The sequence below is a fragment of the Emydura macquarii genome, unplaced genomic scaffold (genome assembly GCF_026122565.2).
Source record: "Emydura macquarii macquarii isolate MOO-44397 ecotype Brisbane River unplaced genomic scaffold, CSIRO-AGI_Emac_v2 contig_3389, whole genome shotgun sequence".
NCBI lineage: Eukaryota > Metazoa > Chordata > Testudines > Chelidae > Emydura > Emydura macquarii.
Window position 1 is genome coordinate 40,220 of NW_027133526.1, and position 6,880 is coordinate 47,099.

Below are 6,880 nucleotides of genomic sequence, written 5' to 3' on the forward strand. Positions count from 1 at the left end.
TGCTGGGCAAATGTACTTCACCTGGCTACCAGATACAAAAGATTTATATAAGGGTTGCTTAGGTTCATTTACATGTTGATCGTATAGTGGAATTGGATTAACAGTTTATACTTAACAGGAAAGATAATCAATGCATGGTGGGGCACACCAGATGCCCTCACAGGAACGCCCAATGAGTCACTTGATTATACAATCAGGTTTTCAGGGACCCTGGTTCACACCCGAAGATGGGTGGTGACACAATACTTGTTCAAATGCTAATTTGCATGGAGTGAGTTTCTATGGGGCCAGTAAGACAAAGGGGGGCAGGTACTGGTACTTATCATAGAATCATAGAATCATAGAATATTAGAGTTGGAAGGGACCTCAGGAGGTCATCTAGTCCAACCCCCTGCTCAAAGTAGGACTAACCTCTGCTATATCATCCCAACCAGGGCTTTGTCAAGCCGCAGCTTAAAACCTCTAAGGATGGAGATTCCACCACCTCCCTAGGTAACCCATTCCAGTGCTTCACCACCCTCCTAGTAAAAAACTTTTTCCTAATGTCCAACCTAGACCTCCCTCCCTGCAACTTGAGACCGTTGCTCCTTGTTCTGTCATCTGCCACCACCGAGAACAGCCTAGCCCCATCCTCCCAGAACCCCCTTTCAGGTAGTTAAAGGCCGCTATCAAATCCCCCCTCACTCTTCTCTTTTGCAGACTAAACAAGCCCAGTTCCCTCAGCCTCTCCTCATAAGTCCTGTGCTCCAGCCCCCTAATCATTTTTGTTGCCCTCCGCTGGACTCTCTCCAACTTGTCCACATCCTTTTTGTATTGGGGGGCCCAAAACTGGACACAATATTCTAAATGCGGCCTCACCAATGCCGAATAGAGGGGAATAATCACTTCCCGTGACCTGCTAGCAATGCCCCTCCTAATGCAGCCCAATATGCCATTGGCCTTCTTGCCAACCAGGGCACACTGCTGACTCATATCCAGCTTTTTATCCACCGTTACCCCCAGGTCCTTTTCTGCAGAGCTGCTACCCAGCTCGTCGGTCCCCAGTCTATAGCTGTGCATGGGATTCTTCCTTCCTAAGTGGAGGACTCTGCACTTGTCCTTGTTGAACCTCATTAGATTTCTTTTGGCCCAATCCTCCAGTTTGTTTAGGTCACTCTGTGAGGGTATCTACCACTCCCCCCAGCTTAGTGTCGTCCGCAAACTTGCTGAGGGTGCAATCTACCCCATCCTCCAGATCATTAATAAAGATGTTGAACAAAACCGGCCCCAGGGACCCCTGGGGAACTGCTTGTGACCGGTTGCCAGCTAGACATGGAGCCATTGATCACTACTCGTTGAGCCCTATGCTCTAGCCAGTTCACTATCCATTTTATAGTCCATTCATCCAACCCATTCATCCATTCATCAAAACAGGAGATGTCGGTTTACAGACATCAAAAGGGCTAGAGTTCACAAAAGGAGTTTGCATTTAAATGGTGGTCCTGAGACATCCTGTGAGATTTTAGCATCTTTATCTCAGTCTCAGTTTGGGGCATCCTGTCAGTGATTTAACCTGAGGGCTTCCATCACAGTTCAGGCTACCCAGTTTCAGCCAGGCCCTCTATAATTAATTTCAGGCCAGGCATTCTATAATCAATTCTATGATTAATTCTTTGATTCCACAACTACCTGAAAGGGGGTTCCAGGGAGGATGGGGCTAGGCTGTTCTTGGTGGTGGCAGATGACAGAACAAGGAGCAATGGTCTCAAGTTGCAGTTGGGGAGGTCTAGGTTGGACATTAGAAAAAAGGTTTTCACTAGGAGGGTGGTGAAGCACTGGAATGGGTTACCTAGGGAGGTGGTGAAATCTCCATCTTTAGAGCTTTTTAAGCTGAGGCTTGACAAACCCTGGCTGGGATGATATAGCTGAGATTAGTCCTGCTTTGAGCAGGGGGTTGGACTAGATGACCTCCTGAGGTCCCTTCCAACTCTAATATTCTATGATTCTAAATAAATGGTGGTCACATTAATACCACCCTATACTGAAAACCAACTGACCCCAATACATATCTTCATGCCTCCAGCTTCCACCCTGAACACATTACACAATCCATTGTCTGCAGCCAAGCCCTAAGATACAACCGGATTTGCTCTGATCCCTCAGACAGAGACAAACACCTACGGGATCACCATAAAACATTCTTAAAACTACAATACTCACTGAGAGAGGTGAAGAAACAAATTTACAGAACCCGATGGGTACCCAGAAGTCACCTATTACAGGACAGACCCAACAAAAAAAAAAAACAACAGAACACCACTGGCCATCACCTACAGCCACCAGCTAAAATCTCTCCAACACATCATTAAGGGTCTACAACCTATCCTAGCAGATGATCCCTCATTCGCTCAAGCTGGGGGAGGCAGGCCTATCCTTGCTTACAGACAGCCCCCCAACCTGAAGCAAATACTCACCAGCAACCGTACACCGTACAAGAAGAACACTAACCCAGGTACCTATCCCTGCAACAAACCGTGTTGTCTACTCTGCCCGCACATTAACTCTAGTGACACGATCACAGGTCCTAACCACATCAGCCACACCATAAGGAGCTCATTCACCGGCACATCTGCTAATGTAATATATGCCATTATGTGCCAACAATGCCCCTCTGCCATGTACATTGGCCACACCGGACTGTCACTACGCAAAATAATAAATGGACACAAATCAGTCTTAAAAAATAGTAACCTCCATAAGCCTGTCAGAGAGCACTTCAATCTCCCAGGACACTCTGTAGCTGACTTGAAAGTTGCCATAGTTCTACAAAAAAACTTAAAAAACAGACTTCAGTGAGAAACTGCAGAGCTGGAACTCATCTGCAAACTTGACACAATCAAACTTGGTCTGAACAGGGACTTGGAATGGTTCTCTCATTACAAGAAGTAATTATCACTGTTCACACATTCTCACCTTCTAATCAATGGTTGTGAATAGGCCTCATCTACTCTAACTGATTGGACTTTGCTAACACCTACCCTCCCCATTGTTGTTTCTTACTCTTGGATGTATATATATATATATATATATATATATACCCACTATCTGATTTCTATTTCATGAATCTGATGAAGTGGGTTGCAGCCCATGAAAGCTTATGCCTGCACAAATTTGTTAGTCTCTAAAGTGCTACAGGACTCTCGTTTTTTATTATATTTCCCGCAAGAGAAATTTTTTTTCTGCACTCCTTAAAATATTCAGTGTTAGAATGTAGATATTCAGGCCTGCCTATAAAGGCCTAGGATTTCTAAGTATATTCTTATCACTTAGCTAGTTACAGGGGTATACAAACAAAGAATCAAAATCATAGGCTGCCTGTCTATGGGTCTTCTGTCACTGTGACAGGCTGAGCCCTTGTACTTTGGCTAATTAAAAACAGCAGCCATAAGCTGGGAAGCATGCGGTCACATCCGCACATTCCCAACAAATTACGTTAAAATAAGGCAGTACCAGGCTGTTACGAAGCCAATCCAGTCTAACACTTCCAGATAAATAAAAGACCTTAGAATGCTTAAAGAAAATTTTGTTTGATAGCATTCTGTCTGGTTTTTAAACACTTCTCAACAGCTGTGGTTGTAGAATCTACACTTTGTATTGTTTGGTCATTATGGTACCCACTTTTCTGATAATTTCTGTCTGATTTTTTATTGTTTCTGTCTGTTGCATAACTAATTGTAATCAGCTAAAGTGATGGGTCTGATTGGTTAGAGAATTATGTTACAAGATGTTAGGATTGGTTAAAGAATTATCTTGTAATATTTTAAGATACACTATAAAAACTGAGGTGTAAGGTGGGAAAAAGGAAAATGACTGGCATGAAGAACTGGGATTCTTGCTTGATTACCCCAATACACACGTAGTATTGCCTGTTGCTGGACTCTGGACTTCTGCTTCTGTCAGAGAAACAAGAATTGGGGCGGGGGGGGGGGGGAGGCAAACATACATGATGGAGTTTAACATGAAAATCAGACTATATCATGAGGAATATGAAATGTATCACATTGAATGTCAAAATGAATCTCTTCAGGGTGTTAGGATGTTTAGAATGTATCTTGAGTAATCTGGAACGAAAAATAATTAGTAATATGTCTGGCGGACTCTCCATATAGTCTAGATTATATTGTCAGAAATCTTGAGCATCCCTTAAAGAACCAGAAATGTAACTTGTGGGTTCTGCATTGCCTTTAGCGGAATCTAGAACATTTTCTGAGGAACATGTGGTGTACTTTGTGGAATCATTTTCCACCTACCAATTTTCTTAGGGCAGCTTTCAGGTCTTTGTTCCTCAGGCTATATATGAAGGGGTTAAACATTGGAGTCATGATGGTGTAGAACAGCGAGAGCAGTTTGTCAATGTCCATGGAATCCCTTGACTTGGGTCTCAAATACATAGTCATGCCAGAGCCATAGAATAGAGTCACCACAGTGAGGTGGGAGGAGCAGGTAGAGAAGGCTTTGCGCCTGCCCTGGGCTGGCGGCATCTTCAAAATCATGCTGGCAATTTTAATATAAGAAGTAACAATTAAAAAAAAGGGGTGATTAGGAATAGGAGGGCTGCAATAAAGATGAGCATTTTATTCCTGTAGGTGTCCACGCAGGACAGCTCCAGAAGAAGGGGAATGTCATAGAAGAAATGGTTAATTTCATGAGACACACAGAAGGGCAAAGAAAACACCAAATATGTCTGCCTGAAATGCAGCAGGATGCTGACAAACCAGGATCCGGCTACCATCCTAGCACAGACCTCCCGGGTCATGGTGAGTGTGTAATACAGGGGGTAACATATGGCCACGTAACGGTCATAGGCCATGGCCGCCAGAAAGAAACACTCTGTGCCAGCTAGTAAAAGGAAGAAATATGTCTGCGCAGCACAGCCGGTGAATGAGATACTTCCATCCTCAACCAGGCAACTGGCCAGCATCTTGGGCTGGGTGACGGAAGAGTAGCAGATCTCCACAAAGGAGAGGTTCCTTAGGAGGAAGTACATGGGGGTGTGCAGGGCAGAGTCCAGCACCGTGACAAAGATGATGACACCATTCCCTAGAAGGATCACCACATAGATGATCAAGAAGATCATGAAGAGCAAACCCTGCCAGTTCGTGAGGCTGGAGAATCCCAGGAGGATGAAGCCAGGTGTTGTGATGTGATTTCCACTCGCCATTGGATGAGTACATTGACTCTGCAAAGATGATAAAGGCAGAGGACATGGGCGTGTCACTTACTTAGCATGTTGGCACATAACTGTCTCTCACAGACATGAAATCATGCATCTCATCTGTCAGCAATAGAAACCTGCAGAGATACCCACACCGTTGTGACTGTGATAATTGTATATTCTGGCTTCTGTGTTTATGGGAGGGTGGGGAAGCTGCTGACTCAACACACTTGCTCCTGGCTGGCTGTGGCACTGTGGCGACTTTTGCCTCAATTTCTCCCATTGTGCTTGAGCCTCCAGTCATGAGAATGCCCCGACCCTTTACTTTTTACAGTCCTTCAACCAAAGTCCAACAGAAATGTATATTAGCCACACCTTTCACCTGGCTGGGTTCTGCTGGCAACCGCCTCATCACAGATGTGCCTCGGTTGTTTTAGACGGTCTCCTGGGCACATTCCTCACAGAGGCGTTCGCACAGTGTAAGCTGTTTGCTGTCCCGCCTGGGGCCTCTGAACTATTTGCTGCCCATTGGGGTGCTGGACTATTTGCTCCCCATTGGAACCTGGGCTATCGCCTTTGGGCTGCCTGGCCTAAGCCTGGAGACTGTTCCCTTGCCCTGGGTTGGGCCAATCCCTGCTGGAGCAGGGTAGGGAATGGGTGTGGCCTCCCTCCGAAACTGATAGCGATGGACAACCACCCATCCTGGAGTGAGTTACAGCAGCAGGAGGAACACTGTAGTGTGTCTGGTTACACAGTTAGGTTGATGTAAGATGTCTTATGTCAACCTAACTCTGGAGTATAGGGTGGGACTTAGTAGGAGTGGTTAGGATCTGGAGTTGGGATGTGGGATAACTCTGGCTCAAGTCTGCCTCTGGGGGAGCAGTGATTTCGACAGCGATCTGCCACCTCTCTGCTTTCATAGAATCATAGAATATTAGAGTTGGAAGGGACCTCAGGAGGTCATCTAGTCCAACCCCCTGCTCAAAGCAGGACTAACCTCAGCTATATCATCCCAACCAGGGCTTTGTCAAGCCTCAGCTTAAAAACCTCTAAGGATGGAGATTCTACCACCTCTCTAGGTAACCCATTCCAGTGCTTCACCAACCCTCCTAGTAAAAAACTTTTTCCTAATGTCCAACCTTGACCTCCCCAACTGCAACTTGAGACCATTGCTCCTTCTTCTGTCATCTGCCACCACCAAGAACAGCCTAGCCCCATCCTCCCTGGAACCCCCTTTCAGGTAGTTAAAGGCCGCTATCAAATCCCTCCTCACTCTTCTCTTTTGCAGACTAAACAAGCCCAGTTCCCTCAGCCTCTCCTCATAAGTCCTGTGCTCCAGCCCCCTAATCATTTTGGTTGCCCTCCGCTGCACTCTCTCCAACTTGTCCACATCCTTTTAGTAGTGGGGGGCCCAAAACTGGACATAATATTCTAAATGCGGCCTCACCAACGCTGAATAGAGGGGAATAATCACTTCCCATGACCTGCTGGCAATGCCCCTCCTAATACTGTGAGAGACAGTATCAAAAGCTTTGCTAAAGTCAAGGTATATCATATCCACCACCTTCCCTACATCCACAGAGCCAGTCACCTCATCATAGAAAGCAATCAGGTGGGTCAGGCATGACTTGCCCTAGGTGAATCCGTGTTGACTGTTCCTGATCACCTTCCTCTCTTCCAAGTGCC

At 45.7% G+C, this 6,880-nt stretch overlaps 1 pseudogene; it reads right to left on the bottom strand.

Moving 5' to 3' along the window:
- Positions 1–4,274: 4,274 nt before the first annotated feature.
- Positions 4,275–5,200, bottom strand: LOC137144002 (olfactory receptor 10AG1-like; annotated as a pseudogene).
- Between the last annotated feature and the right edge of the window lie 1,680 nt (positions 5,201–6,880).